The sequence below is a fragment of the Physeter macrocephalus genome, chromosome 1, assembly GCF_002837175.3.
Source record: "Physeter macrocephalus isolate SW-GA chromosome 1, ASM283717v5, whole genome shotgun sequence".
Classification (NCBI taxonomy): domain Eukaryota; kingdom Metazoa; phylum Chordata; class Mammalia; order Artiodactyla; family Physeteridae; genus Physeter; species Physeter macrocephalus.
The window spans coordinates 145,430,858-145,449,266 of NC_041214.2; positions in this window are offsets into that span (position 1 = coordinate 145,430,858).

The window sequence follows — 18,409 nt, forward strand, 5'->3', positions numbered from 1 at the left end:
GTTGTTACGTCTCCTTTTTCATTTCTAATTCTATTGATTTGAGTCTTCTCCCTTTTATTCTTGATGAGTCTGGCTAATGGTTTATCAATTTTATTTATCTTCTCAAAGAACCAGCTTTTAGTTTTATTGATCTTTGCTATTGTTTCCTTCATTTCTTTTTCATTTATTTCTGATCTGATCTTTATGATTTCTTTCCTTCTGCTAAATTTGGGGTTTTTTTGTTCTTCTTTCTCTAGTTGCTTTAGGTGCAAAGTTAGGTTGTTTATACGAGATGTTTCCTGTTTCTTAAGGTAGGATTGTATTGCTATAAACTTCCCTCTTAGAACTGCTTTTGCTGCATCCCATAGGTTTTGGGTCGTCGTGTCTCCATTGTCATTTGTTTCTAAGTATTTTTTGATTTCCTCTTTGATTTCTTCAGTGATCACTTCGTTATTAAGTAGTTTATTGTTTAGCCTCCATGTGTTTGTATTTTTTATAGATCTTTTCCTGTAATTGATATCTAGTCTCATAGTGTTGTGGTCAGAAAAGATACTTGATATGATTTCAATTTTCTTAAATTTGCCAAGGCTAGATTTGTGACCCAATATATGATCTATCCTGGAGAATGTTCCATGAGCACTTGAGAAAAATGTGTATTCTGTTGTTTTTGGATGGAATGTCCTATAAATATCAATTAAGTCCATCTTGTGTAATGTATCATTTAAAGCTTGTGTTTCCTTATTTATTTTCATTTTGGATGATCTGTCCATTGGTGAAAGTGGGGTGTTAAAGTCCCTTACTATGATTGTGTTACTGTCGATTTCCCCTTTTATGGCTGTTAGTATTTGCCTTATGTATTGAGGTGCTCCTATGTTGGGTGCATAAATATTTACAATTGTTATATCTTCTTCTTGAATCGATCTCTTGATCATTATGTAGTGACCTTCTTTTTCTCTTGTAATAGTCTTTATTTTAAAATCTATTTTGTCTGGTATGAGAATTGCTACTCCAGCTTTCTTTTAATTTCCATTTGCATGGAATATCTTTTTCCATCCCCTCACTTTTGGTCTGTATGTGTCCCTAGGTGTGAAATGGGTCTCTTGTAGTCAGCATATATACAGGTCATGTTTTTGTAACCATTCAGCCAGTCTCTGTCTTTTGGTTGGAGTATTTAATCCATTTACATTTAAGGTAATTATCGATATGTATGTTTCTATTACTATTTTCTTAATTGTTTTGGGTTTTTTATTGTTGGTCTTTTCCTTCTCTTGTGTTTCCTGCCTAGAGAAGTTTCTTTAGAATTTGTTGTAAAGTTGGTTTGGTAGTGCTGAATTCTCTTGGCTTTTGCTTGTCTCTAAAGTTTTTAATTTCTCCCTTGAATCTGAATGAGATCCTTGCTGGGTAGTGTAATCTTGTTTGTAGTTTTCCACTTTCATCACTTTAAATATGTCCTGCCACTCCCTTCTGGCTTGCAGTTTCTCTGAAAGATCAGCTGTTAACCTTATGGGGATTCCCTTATGTGTCATTTGTTTTTTTTCCCCTTGCTGCTTTTAATATTTGTTCTTTGTATTTAATTTTTGATAGCTTGATTTATACGTGTCTTGGCGTGTTTCTCCTTGGATTTATCCTGTATGGGACTCTCTGTGCTTCTTGGACTTGACTGACTATTTCCTTTCCCATATTAGGGAAGGTTTCAACTATAATCTCTTCAAATATTTTCTCAGTCCCTATCTTTCGTGTTGTTTTTGGTATCTGCCCCCAGTGTCTAAAGTTGGTTCAGTGGGTTGTGTAGATTCCTGGTGTAGTGTACTGGTGCCTGTGTTCTGGTGGATGAGGCTGGATCTTGTCTTTCTGGTGGGCAGGACTGCATTCGGTGGTATGTTTTGGGGTGTCTGTGACCTTATTATGATTTGCTCTTTTGTTCTTCTAGGTCCTTGTTGAACGTTTCTTGTATTTTCTCCATTCTATTTCCAAGATTTTGGATCATCTTTACTATCATTCCTCTGAATTCTTTCTCAGGTAGACTGCCTATCTCCTCTTCATTTGTTTCATCTGGTGGGTTTTTGCCTTGCTCCTTCATCTGCTGTGTATTTCTCTGTCTTTTCATTTTGCTTAACTTACTGTGTTTGGGGTCTCCTTTTTGCAGGCTGCAAGTTCATAGTTCGTGTTGTTTTTGGTATCTGCCCCCAGTGTCTAAAGTTGGTTCAGTGGGTTGTGTAGATTCCTGGTGTAGTGTACTGGTGCCTGTGTTCTGGTGGATGAGGCTGGATCTTGTCTTTCTGGTGGGCAGGACTGCATTCGGTGGTATGTTTTGGGGTGTCTGTGACCTTATTATGATTTTAGGCAGGTTCTCTGCTAATGGGTGGGGTTGTGTTCCTGTCTTACTAGTTGTTTGGCATAGGGTGTCCAGCACTGTAGCTTGCTGGTCGTTGAGTGGAGCTGGGTCTTAGTGTTCAGATGGAGATCTCTGGTAGAGCTTTTGCTGTTTGATATTACATGGAGCTGGGAGGTCTCTTGTGTACCAGTGTCCTTAACTTGGCTTTCCCACCTCAGAGGCACAAGCCTGACACCCAGCCAGAGCACTAAGACCCTGTCAGCCATATGGATGGAAATACATTTCTTCTTGATTCTTTCATGTTCCTGGTTTGTGAACCTGCTCTTGTTGGAAGGTCTCCTGCAATGGCGGGGGTGTCTGTGGCTCACCATGGGGACAAGGACACTACAGCAGAAGTTTTGGGAAGTACTCCTTCACATGGGCCCTCCCGGAGTCTGCCATTAGCCCCACCAAATAGCCTGTTGTCTCCAGTGCTGGGTCACCTCAAGCCAAACAACCCTATTTACTTATTTTTTAAATCAACATATTTTTGAGTGCATTTGACCTGTGAGGAGGAAATATTCATTATGACCTGTAAGTATAGGTTTTCATTAGCTATAGAACATATGCTATGCTAGTTTTCTGAAAGGACATTTAGGCACCAAATACACAAATTAAGTACAGCTCTTGTCTGAAAATAAATAAATAAATTTTAAATAAAAACGGTGTGTAATTATGGGACCATTTCAGTAGACGTGAGCAGTCTTCTATGTTCTGTCCCCCTTGGTATCATAGAGCACTTCAGTCCAGTATTCACAGACATTGTAGAAAAAAACTAATCTTATAATAATGCAGGTATACAGGATGTGCTCTCCCACTCCTCTGCCCATCCTGCCTTCATCCATTCCACTTTAAGGCACTATCTTACTGCAAAAGAAGGTTCTATAGAAGTCTCTACCAGTTGACTGAAGAGCAATATTTATTTTTTAGAAAAGGAATCTTTATTGAAGTAAAGAACAGATGTTATTCAAGGAAAGTGAGATTTTTGAATCTCCATCTTCCAAAATATGTTTTCATTTTGACCTTTTTAAAAAGCTTTTGTGACTATGTGTTCCCAGAATGCCTACCATTTTTAATTATCTCAATCACCACAACCATATGCTGTGTTAGTCTTATGTACTAGGATGTTCAAACTTTTAGAATATTGTATTCATATATGAAAAAATTGCAGCACTGCATGAAAAATGAAATGAAACTATATGTTCTTAGATCATTTTTAGAAAATTTACATTAACTCTATATAATTTTTCTCCCCTCTAAATGGACAGTCATGGCCTGTATGTTAAGTGTTAAAGTTCAGCAACAGAAAATCTATGATTTTGGTGAGCAAATAACCTACAGATAACTTTTAAACATTTTGCTTGAAATTTCCTAAATAATTATGTTAGCCATCTGCTTTGCTCTCATACTGGAAAGCCTAAGACATATGAAATCATCAAGGATACTTATATTTCTAACCCCATTTTAAGAGTTCATCATTGTGAATAAGCCATTCCTAGGACTGAAATTATTTTTCCAATAGTATCACTATATTGAAAGTTTTAGTTTATGATTTTAGTATCCTTAAATATTCAACATTTAAAACAGAAATGTAACACTTGGCAATATCACTAGCTCATATTATAGTAACCATTCCACTGAAAACAACTAGAAGAGATGAATAAAGTATTACAACTATACATTATATATGCATAAATATATATAAATATACATATACATAATTAAATATTTGAAGAGCTACTGAGACAGACAAGCCTTGAGGTATCAGGATCTAAGAAAAGGGAAGAACAAGAAGTTGAGTCCAAACATCTGGTTGCTCTATCCTCCAACAGACATGTGCCAGATTTTAAGTAAAACCAAAAGATTAAGAAGCTGATTTTTTTTTTTTTTTTTTTTTTTGGCTGGGGCAATTGTCAAGATTCTGCCCTCAGGCTGCCCAGACCTTTCCAATTCCTTCTTGTCTCATCCTAGTGCTGCCTTGATGTGGACTTGGGCTCAGCCCCCAAGTCAATTATGCCAAAATATTCAAGCCTCCTGTGAGAAGCCGATTATTTTAATATTCCATATATAAGTGAGCTCATACAGAATTTTTCTTTCTCCGTTTGACTTATTTCATTTAGCATAATGCCCTCAAATTTTATCCATGTTGTTGCAAACGGTGGAATTTCTTTTTTATGGCTGAATAATATATATGTATACATATATACACATACATATGCATATATATCTCATTTTCTTTATCCATTCATCTGTCAATGGATACTTTGTTTTCATGTCTTGGCTATTGTGAATAATCCTTCAGTTAACATGAGGGTGCATATATCTCTTCAAGATAGTGATTTCATTTCTTTCAACTATAAACCAAGAAGTGGGATTGCTGGATCATACAGTAGTTCTATTTTTAATTTCTTGAGGAACTTCTATATTGTTTTCCATAGTGGTTGTACCAATTTATATTCCCTCCAAAAATGCACAAGGATTTCCTTTTCTCCCCATCTTCACCAACACTTATCTCTTGTCTTTTTTATGACAACAATTCTAACAGATGTGAGGTGACATCTCATTGTGGTTTTGATTTGCAGTTCCCTGATGATTAGTGACACTGAGCATCTTTTCATGTACCTGCTGGTCATTTGTATGTCTTCTTTGGAAAAATGTCTATTCAGGTCCTCTGCACGTTTTTTATCAGATTTTTTTTTTTATTTTTTGCTATTGAGTTATATGGGTTCCTTACACATATTAGATATTAACCTTATATACGGCTTTTAAATACTTTCTCCCATTGAATAGGTTACCTCTTCATTTTGTTGATTATTTCTTTTCTATGAAAAAGCTTTTTAGTTTGACATTGTCCCACTAATTTATTTTTGCTTTGTTGCTTCTGTTTTGGTGTCATATGCAAAAAATTATTGCCAAGACCAATGTCAAGGAGATTTTTCCCTATGTTTTCTTCCAGGAGTTTTACGATTTCAGGTCTGACATTTAAGTCTTTAATTCATTTCAAGTTAATTTTTCTGGGTGATGTAAGATACGGGTCCATTGTTTTGCATGTGAATATCCAGGTTTCCCAACACCATTTATTAGAAAGATTATATTTTCTCCATTGAGTACTCTTGGCTCCCTTGCCAAATATTAGTTGATCATATATGTGTGGGTTTATTTCTGGGCTCTTAATTCTGTTACATTGGTCTTTTTTTATGCCAGTACCGTATTGTTTTGATTGTTATAGCTATGTAGCACAGTTTGAAATCTGGAAGTGTGATGCCTATAGCTTTGTTTTTCTTTCCCAAGGTTTCTTTGGCTATTTGGGGCCTTTATTGGTTCCATTTTTTCCGTGAAAAAAATACCATTGGAGTTTTGATAGGGATTGCATTGAATCTATAGATGGCTTTGAGTAGTATGCACATTTTAACAATATTAATTCTTCTGATGCATGAACACAGGATATCTTCCCATTCATTTGTGTCTTCTTCAGTTTCTTTCATCAATGTTTCTAGTTTTCAATGTATAGGTTTTTCACTTCCTTGGTTAAATTTATTCCTAAGTATTTTATTGTTTCTGATGCTGTTGTAAATGTTATTGTTTTCTTTATTTCTCTTTCAGAATTAATGTATAGAAATGTAACTGATTGCAACTGTTTTTTTGTATTTTGATTTTATACTCTACAACTTCACTTATTTATTAAGTCTAACAGTGTTTTGGTGGAGCTTTAGGATTTTCTATATCAATAACTGTCATCTGCAAACAGAGACAATTATTTTACTTCTTCCATTGTTATTTGGATGCATTTTCTTTCTTTTTCTTGTCTAACTGCCCTGGCTAGGACATTCAGCACTATGTTGAAGAGGAGTGGTAAGAGTGGGCATCTTCATCTTGTTCCTGATTTTAGAGAAAAAACTTTTAGCTTTTCGTGGTTGACTACAATGTTAGCAGTGGGTTTGTCATATATGGCCTTTATGATGTTAAGTTATGTTCCTCCTATACGCAATTTGTTGAGAGCTTTATCATGAAAGGGTACACTGTATTGACGTTTGTCAAATGCTTTCTGTGCATCTATCAAAAGTGTCATATAATTTAATCTTCACTCTATTAAAGTGGTATATCACATTTTTTGATTTCCATATGTTAAACCATCTTTTCATCACAAGGGTAAAACCAACTTATCATGGTGCATGATCATTTTAATATGCATTTAAATTTGGTTTGCTAGAATTGTATTGAGAATTTTTGCATCTGTATTCATCAGAGATATTGACCTGTAGTTTTCTTTTTTGGTACTATCCTTATCTGGCTTTGGTATTAGGGTAATACTGGCCTTGTAAAATCAGTTTTGCAGTGTTCTCTTCTCTTTTATTTATTGGAAAAGTTTGAGAAGCATTGGAATGAATTCTTCTTTAATGTTAAGGCTGGTTTTAAAAAAAGTAAGATTTCCTAGTTAAAAAAAATCAAAGAACAATCTTTTTGATCTTTATGTGAAAGTCTTCTTTTAATATATGTAAAGAGGAAACTTCTCTCTACCTAACACTTTAAAAGAAACTTGAGTGATTGAAGATAAGAAGACAAGGAAGTCTACAAAGGTTCTTGAGAACTTGGAATAGTTGTAATCAATAAACTTTCTATCGTCATCACTTCAAAGTAAAACTGTGCATTATGCTGCTTTAAGAAATATGTTTCACTTAGAAAGGCATAACCTTCCAAGACTGAACCAGGAAGAAATAGAAAATATGAACAGAAAAATCACAAGTAATGAAATAGAAACTGTGATTTAAAATCTTCCAACAAACAAAAGCCCATGACCAGATGGCTTCACAGTAAATTATGTCAAACATTTAGAGAAGAGCTAACACCCATCCTTCTCAAACTCTTCCAAAAATTGCAGAGGAAGGAACACTACAAAACTCATTCTATGAAGCCACCATCACCCTGATACCAAAACCAGACGAAGACACTATAAAAAAAGAAAATTATAGACCAATATCACTGATGAATATAGATGCAAAAATCCTCAACAAAATATGAGCAAACAGAATCCAACAACACATTGAAAACTGTGATTTAAAATCTTCCAACAAACAGAAGCCCATGACCAGATGGCTTCACAGTAAATTATGTCAAACATTTAGAGAAGAGCTAACACCCATCCTTCTCAAACTCTTCCAAAAATTGCAGAGGAAGGAACACTACAAAACTCATTCTATGAAGCCACCATCACCCTGATACCAAAACCAGACGAAGACACTATAAAAAAAGAAAATTATAGACCAATATCACTGATGAATATAGATGCAAAAATCCTCAACAAAATATGAGCAAACAGAATCCAACAACACATTGAAAGGATCATACAACATGATCAAGTGAGCTTTATCCCAGGGATGCAAGGATTCTTCAATATACACAACTCAACCAATGTGATACACCATATTAACAGATTGAAGAATAAAAACCATATGAACATCTCAATAGATGCAGAAAAAGTTTTTGACAAAATTCAACACCTATTTATGATAAATACTCTCCAGAAAGTGGGCATAGAGGAAAACTGCCTCAACATAATAAAGGCCACATATGACAAACCCACAGAAAACTTCATTCTCAATGGTGAAAAACTGAAAGCATTTCCTCTAAGATCAGGAACAGACAAGGAAGTCCACTCTCGCCACTATTATTCAACATAGTTTTGGAAGTCCTAGCCACAGCAATCAGAGAAGAAAAAGAAATAAAAAGAATACAAATTGGAAAAGAAGAAGTAAAACTGTCACTGTTTGCAGATGACATGATACTATACATAGAAAATCCTAAAGATGCCACCAGAAAACGACTAGAGCTAATCAATGAATTTGGTAAATTTGCAGGATACAAATTATATTTGTATAACAACAAAAGTAATGCACAGAAATCTCTTGCATTCATATACACTAACAATGAAAGATCAGAAAGAGAAATTAAGGAAACACTTCCATTCACCATTGCAACAAAAAGAATAAAATACCTAGGAATAAACCTACTTAAGAAGGTAAAAGACTTGGACTCAGAAAACTATAAGACACTGACGAAAGAAATCAAAGACGATACAAACAGATGGAGAGATATACCATGTTCTTGGATTGGAAGAATCAACATTGTGAAAATAACTATATTACCCAAAGCAGTCTACAGATTCAATGCAATCCCTATCATATTACCAATGGCAGTTTTTGTAGAACTACAACAAAAAATCTTAAAATTTATATGGAGACACAAAAGACCCCAAATAGCCAAAGCAATCTTGAGGAAAAAAAAAACAAAACAAAAACGGAGATGGCGGAATCAGTATCCCTGACTTCAGACTATACTACAAAGCTACAGTAATCAAGACAATATAGTACTGGCACAAAAACAGAAATATAGATCAATGGAACAGGATAGAAAGCCCAGAGATAAACTCACACACCTATGGTCAACTAATCTACGACAAAGGTGGCAAGGATATACAAGGGAGAAAAGATAGCCTCTTCAATAAGTGATGCTGGTAAAACTGGACAGCTACATCTAAAAGAATGACATTAGAACACCCCCTAACACCATACATAAAAATAAACTCAAAATGGATTAAAGACCTAAATGTAAGACCAGATACTATAAAACTCTAAGAGGAAAACATAGGAAGAACACTCTTTGACATAAATCACAGGAAGATTTTTTTGACCCACTTCCTGGAGTAATGGAAATAAAAACAAAAATAAACAAATGGGGCCTAATGAAACTTAAAAGCTTTTTCACAGCAAAGGAAACTATAAAAAAGACAAAAAGACAACCCTCAGAACGGGAGAAAATATTTGCAAACCAATCAAGAGACAATGGATTAATCTCCAAAATATATAAACAGCTCATGCAGCTCAATACGAAAAAAAACAAACAACCCAATCAAAAAATGGGCAGAAGACCTAAATACGCATTTCTCCAAAGAAGACATACAGATGTCCAAGAGGCTCATGAAAAGCTGCTCAACATCACTAATTATTAGAGAAATGCAAGTCAAAACTACAATGAGGTATCACCTCATACCAGGTAGAATCAGCATCATCAGAAAATCTACAAACAACAAATGCTGGAGAGGGTGTGGAGAAAAGGGAACCCTCTTGCACTGTTGGTGGAAATGTAAATTGATATAGCCACTATGGAGAACAGTATGGAGATTCCTTAAAAAGATAAAAACAGAATTACCATATGACCCAGCAATCCCACTACTGTGCATATACCCTGAGAAAAACATAATTCAAAAAAGACACATGCACCCCAGTGTTCATTGCAGCACTATTTACAATAGCCAGGTCATGGAAGCAACCCAAATGCTCATCGACAGATGAATGGATAAAGAATATGTGGTACATATATACAATGGAATATTACTCAGCCCTAAAAAGCAGCAAAATTGGGTCATTTGTAGAGACATGGATGGACCTAGAGACTGTCATACAGAGTGAAGTAAATCAGAAAGAGAAAAACAAATATTGTATATTAATGCATATAAGTGGAATCTAGAAAAATGGTACAGATGAACCAGCTTGCAAGGCAGAACTAGAAACATGGATGTAGGGAACAAATGTATGGGCACCAAGGGGAGAAAGTGGGGCAGGGAGGTGGTGGGATGAATTGGGAGATTGGGATTGACACATATACACCAATATGTATAAAAAGATAACTAATAAGAACGTGTTGTATAAAAAAACAATTCAAAAAAATAAAAAAATAAATTTTAAAAAATGTATGGCTCAAACTTATGAATACAGCAGTGACCACTAAACTCCCGTTTCATTTGAATCCCTTACCATCTCATATGGTTTTTTTGTTAAATTGTCTCTTTTGTGATCTGAAAAATATTATTTGGTGTATTTAAAATTTGGATGTGTAATTTTAAATACATGTACCTCTTACCTCATTTCCATGCCAAGACTTAAGTCTACTGTAGGATTCTAGTTGTTCAGACTGATAAAAATTGATGTTGAGCTTGGAGAGGAGAGATATTTTTTAAATAGAGACATGCTAAACTGATAAATGAAAAGGAAAAGGAGAAGGTAGATGGAAGAGGAATAAATGAGAGAAAAGAGAATGTGTGTTTTTAGAAATTCAAAGATTGTATATGTCAACTGTATTTAGGGCTTAAAGTAGAAGCTCTGGCGTATACAACCTCAGAGCACTGTGAACATGATGGATGATGAGAGACCATGAGGTGAAGGCTGCATGGCCTATAGGCCACTATTGCTTCCAAGAAGTCAGAGGAGGAGAGAACATAAGCTAGGGTTGCAGACAAAGACCTAATTTTTCTACACAGAGAGGATGAGCAATGAGTTCCCCTATTTTTCCAAGTCATCAAGGTGAACTCAGATGTTAATTTCTTAACACAGTCTTCCTTGATGTTCAGATTAAAGATATCTTTTGTCCTTCACTCTACCTCTGGTACTTTATTCTCTAACTAGTTTAATAAATATAGTAGCTATAAATCTCAGTTCACAGACCCATTTATTAACTTTAATTTCTTAAACTTTAAATCCAATATTTTTTAAAACTTTAGATCTAACTTTAACGGTTCCAGAGTTCCTAATCCACAAAGATGTTAAGAAAGTCTATCTCAAACAGTCCTGGAGCCCCTACCATCTCAGGGCAGCTCCAGAATCCAGGATGTTAATGGGATTCCTAAAATGAAAAAGGAGGTTCTCACTCCCTACCTATCATGGGCATGACTGACATCTGTGGTTTCTACTCAGTGGTGGTTTGGTGGATCTCTTATCCCAGACTATGGTTGAGATCCAGCCTCTAGGGTATCCTACCTAAGGGCAAAACCAACCAGAAGGGCTTGGATCCATGCTCTGTCTGGAGACCACTACTTAATTATCATTTTCTTTTAATTCTTGACAATTCTCCATTTCCCCTACCCCAACCTGATTCTCAAAGGTCTCCCCACTTCTCTATCCCTCCCCTCAGGATACCTATCACAATATCTTAGGTGGATCCTGACTTTTCCAAAATATGCATTTCCCCTTGGCATAGAGAGACCTATCTATCTGAAAGAGGAAAATGGAAAAATGAACCAATTAGGTACCTCAGTTTTTTAGTCTTATCGATTCTTTTACTAAACAACTGTTTTCTTCCCACAGGGAAAATTTACTTTTGATCCAGAGACCATCCAGAACAAGATGGAACCCATTCTCTATCCTGAATTAAGAATAGTAACCCTAGCACTCATTCAAAAGCTGGCTGAGTCTATTTGCCCTAATTCTCCCAAGCACCAGGTAGGAAAGCTTGGGTGCCAGGCACAATTTTTGCCTTTCAAAACATCTATGTCCCCTTGGAGAAATTCTTTCTAACTCACACTAGCTACATTCCAACCAGGGGAGTTATTAAGTTATTAATTCAATACGTATTTATTGAGTACCTACTATGTACTAAGCACTGAGAAACCTCACCAATATTTTACTTCTATGTTACTGTCTCCAGTAACCATGTTTTCTTTTGTGGGTGTCATCTTCCAGAAAAGGTAAGTCCAAACCTCTTAATATTCTTCTGAAACCAGACAGGACTTTTTCTAGGTATATCATAGGGTCTGATCTTTGCTGAGACATTTCACCATGTATACTCCAGACCATCAATAGCAGTGTGATGGTTAATTATGTGTCAGCTTGGCTGGGTCATAGTGCCCATAACTGTGCTCAAACACTCTTCTGGATGTTTCTGTAAATGTGGCTTTGAAGGAGATTAACATTTAAATTGGTGGGCTTTGACTAAAGCAGATTGTTCTCTGTAATGTGGTTGGGCCTCATCCAATCAGTTGAAGGCATGAATAGAACAGAGACTGACCTCCTTTGAGCAAGAAGGAATTCTGCCAGGAGGCTGTCTTTGGATTTGGACTGCAACTCTTCCCTGGCTCTCCAGCCTTCTGGCCCACTTTGCAGATTTTGGATTTGCCAAGCCTCCACAATCATGTAACCAATTTTTTAAAATCCGTGTGTGTGTGTGTGTGTGTGTGTGTGTGTGTGTGTGTGTGTGTGTGTGTGTGTGTGTGTGCACCTATATATCTCCTGTTGGTTCTGATTCTCTGAGAACCCTGACTAATACAGGTAGATAAGGCCTATTTGAGGTGCCAGATCCAGATAACTTTATGATTGACCATCATAGAGTTCTCCCCCAAACCCTGCAAAGTAGCAAGTTTAGGCGTTTCATAGCTGTGATAATCCCCTTAGCCCCAACACAGAAGTCCTAGGAGGCTCTAGAAACCATGTTTTTCTACCTCTCCTGCCTAAGGAGTGGAATAACAAATTCTACTTCCTCTCCCTCTTTTATCAGCTTCATTAGTATGCAATAAATTATTCTACCACATAAAAACATGTGTTTTTGTCTTTACCGCTAGAGTGTAAACTCCTCAAGAGCGTAAATCATATGCTACACACACCAACACAGTAGCACCAATACACCTATGGTGAAAACTCACACGTAGTAGGAGCTCCATAAACAGTTGTCAGAGGAGAGAAAATTGAGGAAACTGTTTGCTGAGACACTGGATGAGAAAGGTTGACCTAATTTAACCCCAAGAACTAACCCAAGCATGAAGGTGTATCCGGTTTGATTTTGCATACCTTCTCTGAAAAATGACTTACCAACCAGAACTTCACACATATCAGTTATAAGGATGAATTTTTTCACTGGCTCCAGTTCGCATGGTTTAAATAGCATTTCGTTTTGCTGTGAACTTTATTTTCATTTGAAACTCTACGAATGTGAGACGATTTGAATCAAACCAGATGCAAGCATTCAGAATGCCCTGCACGTTCCTTTAAGCCTGTTTCACTTGTGAAACAACTGAGTTTCACTTCACTTCAAGTAAACTCTCATCTGGAGCGTCACTTTCCTCTAAGGTCTTTCGAACTCCTCCACCATTACTAGATGTTTTGCCAGGCGGGTGGAGGGGGGGGAATCAAATAATCTTCAAAAAAAAGTTTTGCCCTTATTCCGTAAAAAAAAAAAATCCTTAAAAAATCTCCCCTTTGGCAATTGCAAAATAATAGAGAAATACAGGATTAAGCACATTACATGTATGTGTAATGTTTGCATATTCAACTCGCCCACACACACCAAGTATCTTTTTAGTTCACTGTAGTTTATATGGACCTATAATAATAGGCCAGTTCAGGAATGATGTCTGCCTTAACATTAACAGAAACGTGAGGACAAAGTTTTCCATTGTCTCATACCCTACTGTTTGGATATGTAAGCTTCTAACGTGGTTGGCACATGAGAGACGAATGATACTTGCTCCAAATTCAACTTGGAACCTCAACCTAGCCTAAGCAAGATCTTTTTGCTTTTGCATTATAAGATTCACAGAGACCTAGAAAACAAATGAATTTTCAACTATAGCATATCCTCCTCAACTGTTCTCATTTTTCATTCAAACTCTACTTCAGAAGTCTTATATCTAACATAAATGACCATCGATGAGGGTTCACATGCCGGACTAGTGACAGATGATGTCATTTTCTATCCAAACACCAAAGTGAATGGGCTCTATTCAAGTGAGTTCTGCTACATTCCTCTTACAAGCACCCACATTTCATATGTCCATCTTTATACACAAACAATAATCAAAGGATGCAAATATCCTTACACAGCATCCACTTAGGGAAAATTATTTATTAAAAAAAGTGAATGCAACAAGGAAAATTATGATATACATTGAAATATAGAAACATGGGAGAAAACAGCATTTTAGATCCATGATGGAAAATCACACAGAAACACAATGAAATGCAGTCCCTTTCTCATTTTTGCACTTCTGAATCACTGTTGTGGTTTAGGGAGGAGAGAGAAAGGCAGTGACTTACTGCAAGCTGATCTGGCAGCCCTGGGGGGTCCACTGGATGACCTGGCTGGGTGCCACGGACAGTTCTGCTGGGATATTCAGAATACAGACTTTACAAAACTAATGATCACATATACTCAATGTCTACTATTGATACGTGCCAGGTGCTTTGGAAGCCTTATTGATTTCCTCATCCATCCTTTATTTACCAAGTGTCATTATGCTCATTCTTCTTAGGAGGAAACAAGTTTAGCAGAAGCAAGTAGGTTGCTCCCCAAATCCAGAACCAATAAGTAACAGGCCAAGATTCAAATTTTAGAACTGGCCTACTCAAAAGTCCATGCTTTCTCCCACTGTTAAACCTAAAATAACAGACCAAAAGGGCTCTTTTTTTTTCTTTTTAAATATCCCTACTCTACTGTTTCTTTCTTAGTGATTCCAGATCTACACATTTCTTGGCCCACTCTAAATTAAAGATACTTAGTTTCTCATGTTTTAGTTATTGATCGAAGTAGTGAATTCTATTTAAGAAAAAAATACCATAAAGTTGGCTAGGGGTAGGAGGGTAGGCCTCTCTTATGGGTTGAATGGTGGCTCCCCCCAAAATAGGTTGAAATCCTAACCCTCATACCTCAGAATGTAACCTTACTTGCAAATAAAATCTTCATAAAGTTAATCAAGTTACAATGGGTCCTTAAGGTAGGCTCTCATCCAATATGATTTGTGTCCTTATAAAAAGGGAAATGTGGACACAGAGACAGATAGGGGGAAGACAATGTGAAGACGCATCAGGAGAATATGGCCATCTGACTGGAATGACGCATCTACAAGCCCAGGAACACCAGAAATTGCCAGAAAATCACCAGAAGCTAAGAAGAAGCAGGAAAAGATTCCTCTACAGTTTTCAGTGGTAGCAGAGCCCTGAAGACACTTTGATTTTGGACTTCTACCCTCCCGATCTGTGGAAGAATAAATTTCTGTTGTTTGGAGTCACCAAGGTGGTGGCACTCTGTTATGGCAGCCCTGGAAACCTAGTAAGCCTCCAACAAATGAAAATCAAGAACTATAAAGCCTTGCTACTCTTAGTGTGATCCCGGGACCGGCAACTCCTGCACCACCAGGGAAGACTGTGGAGCCCAGCCCAGACCGACAGATTCAGAATCTGCTTCTCACCAACCTCACCAGGTGATGCACGTGCACATTCATGGAGAAGCACTACTACAGAGAAGAGGGATTGCAAATGGGATAAACAGTAAAATTTGATGATCTGTAGCCAGAAAAAAAAGAAGGGGGAAAAATATTGCCAGATGGCACTTTTGAAACGCGGTTTCAGGACTTGAGGCTCCAGGGGGCGGGTACAAGAGGGATATGTGTGCAGCTAGGCAGGAAGTGAATGTCTTCACCAGCAAAAGCCAAGAATATCCCTATGAAATATGCATGGACCTGGAATGGCCAAGAAAGACACAACAGGAGCAGACCCAGGATGACCTCGGGAAGGAAAAGCTGAAAGTATGTTCAAAACCAGAGGAAATCTAAGAGGTGAGTGTGTGACAAAGGACAGAAGAGGAAGTGCCATTGGCAGGCTCAGAGTAAAGCAGGTACATCTTCCTCTAATGTCTGAATAACCAGAGGGCTCCCGGGAGGCCTGAAACATAGCAGAACTCTTGGTTTTACAAAACCTTTTCATTAATTCCTATTAAGTAAATTTTGTCCTATTAACTAACTTCCCAAAAGTATGGAGTGAGGAGTGCTTCCCAAGGAGAAGCCCTAAACTGTCTAGCAGTTTCACCCAGGACCTCTGGGTCAGGGCTGGTGCTAGACTGGCTCCCTTCAAAGCACGCAGGCCTGACTCAAGTTGGGGTCATTTGCTGAGTTGTGGGAACTTGTTCAACACACACAGGAAGATAAGGGACATAAAATAAGGGAGACATGATTGATCCCAGCTGAGATTTGAAGCAACGGATGAAAATGCAAAGAGTCTGTTCCAGATGGCAAAAGTTCCAGAGTAGAAACTTCTCAATCTGAGTCTCAGTTTAGAGAGACCTCTGAAGTAGAGAAAATTGGAATTAAATGCCCAGAGGCTGAAAACAGGTTGATGAAGGGCTGCAATTGGTAAACCTTATCAGCTGCTTCCTTCTAAGCAGATCCACATCCTGGTGATAAAATTCTCATCAGCCTAGTAGTAAATGGTCCATACAGTTTCAAATTGAGGGCTAAAGATTCTTTATTCTTTCCTCTTCCCATATATGGACATCACATGCCAAAAATCAATATATTACAGCAACAAAAAAATTTTAATCTTTGGCTGGAAATAATCCAAATCTCTAGTTTTTCTCCAAATTCTTAATTTTAAGTCTCTCAAAGAATAGAACAACCCAATGAGTCATATACAGGCCTTTGCTTAACTCTGACAAAATCAAATCATACATCCATTTTGAATTCTTCACTTTATAGCAATTAAAATATTCACTAGAGGGCTTCCCTGGTGGTGCAGTGGTTGAGAATCTGCCGGCCAATTCAGGCGACACGGGTTCGAGCCCTGGTCTGGGAGGATCCCGCATGCCGCGGAGCAACTAGGCCCGTGCGCCACAACTACTGAGCCTGCGCATCTGGACCCTGTGCCCGGCAACAAGAGAGGCCGCGACAGTGAAAGGCCCGCGCACCGCGATGAAGAGTGGCCCCCGCTTGCCGCAACTAGAGAAAGCCCTCGCACAGAAACGAAGACCCAACACAGCCAAAATAATAATAATAATAATAAATTAATTAATTTTGAAAAAAATAAATAAAATAAAATATTCACTAGAGATGAAAAATTTTAAATAAACATCAGTAGAAAATTTGTGACAGAATAAAATATCTGTTTTATAGATTAAAGGGACTGCTGAAAACAGTTGTCTGCAATTATTCCATATGCGTTCACTTGGGCTACTTATTTGGGGTAATAACTAGGTGGGGTGGCCAAAAACTATCTATTGAACTATTAAGATGAACATTCTAAATAGTTCACTTCGAGAACAAATGAGACTGGCATATCAGCCCTTAATAACCATAACACGGATTGTAAAACACTGAAAGGCAGAAAAGAAAACACTCTGGAAATGCTATTCTCCACCACTCTCCCCCACACATACACAGCCAAGATGCCTCCCAGTTTTTTAAACACAGGAAACATTTGTGGAACAAATGTAGACTAAGAAGAACTGGATCATACTTCCAAGTCAGCTGAATTTGAAATAAATCAGAAGCTAAGGACACTGATACCCTTGTCCTATTTCTTCCTCTCTGCTTGTCATTTTCAAGGCCCAATATTTAAAAACTGAAGCCTTCCATGACCTCTCCCTCTGAATTTCAATTTTTGTTTCCATTTATTGATATGTATTTTAATGCATATAAATAGATGTTGTGGAGAAAAGAAGATGAATATCTTCAGACAGTGGGCCTGGCATCTTAACATTAAGATTATATTATTGGGCTTGCCTGGTGGCGCAGTTGTTAAGAATCCACCAGCCAATGCAAGGGATACGGGTTTGAGCCCTGGTCCGGGAAGATCCCACATGCTGGGGAGCAACAAAGCCCGTGTGTCAAAACTACTCAGCCTGTGCTCCAGAGCCCACGAGCCACAACCACTGAACCCGTGTGCCACAAATACTGAAGCCCACACACCTAGAGCCCGTCCTCCACAACAAGAGAAGCCACCGCGATGAGAAGCCTGCACACCTCAACGAAGAGTAGCCCCCGCCCACCGCAACTAGAGAAAGCCCGCGCGCAGCAACAAAAACCCAACACAGCCAAAAATAAATAAATAAAATAAATGATTTTTTTAATTAAAAAAAGATTATACTATTAATAGTTCGCTTATGTTATTACTTGAAACAGTCTGATTCAAAGAGTACAAGAAGGTTGAAGATCAAATGATGCATTTTAAGTAGAAAAACTACAGCCAAAATGGCGAACAAGCATTAGTCGTGTCCCATTTTCATGCAGCAGCCCCATAAAGGGTCTGTGTGCACATGAGGGAATTCTATTCCTACCAACTCCTGGACTAAGAGCAGTCTCAGGATGGCCATTGGGTTTTTTCAAAGGTTTTTTTGTTTGTTTGTTTTTGTTTTTTGCGGTACACGGGCCTCTCACTGCTGTGGCCTCTCCCGTTGCGGAGCACAGGCTCCGGAAGCACAGGCTCAGCGGCCATGGCTCACGGGCCCAGCCTCCCCGTGGCATGT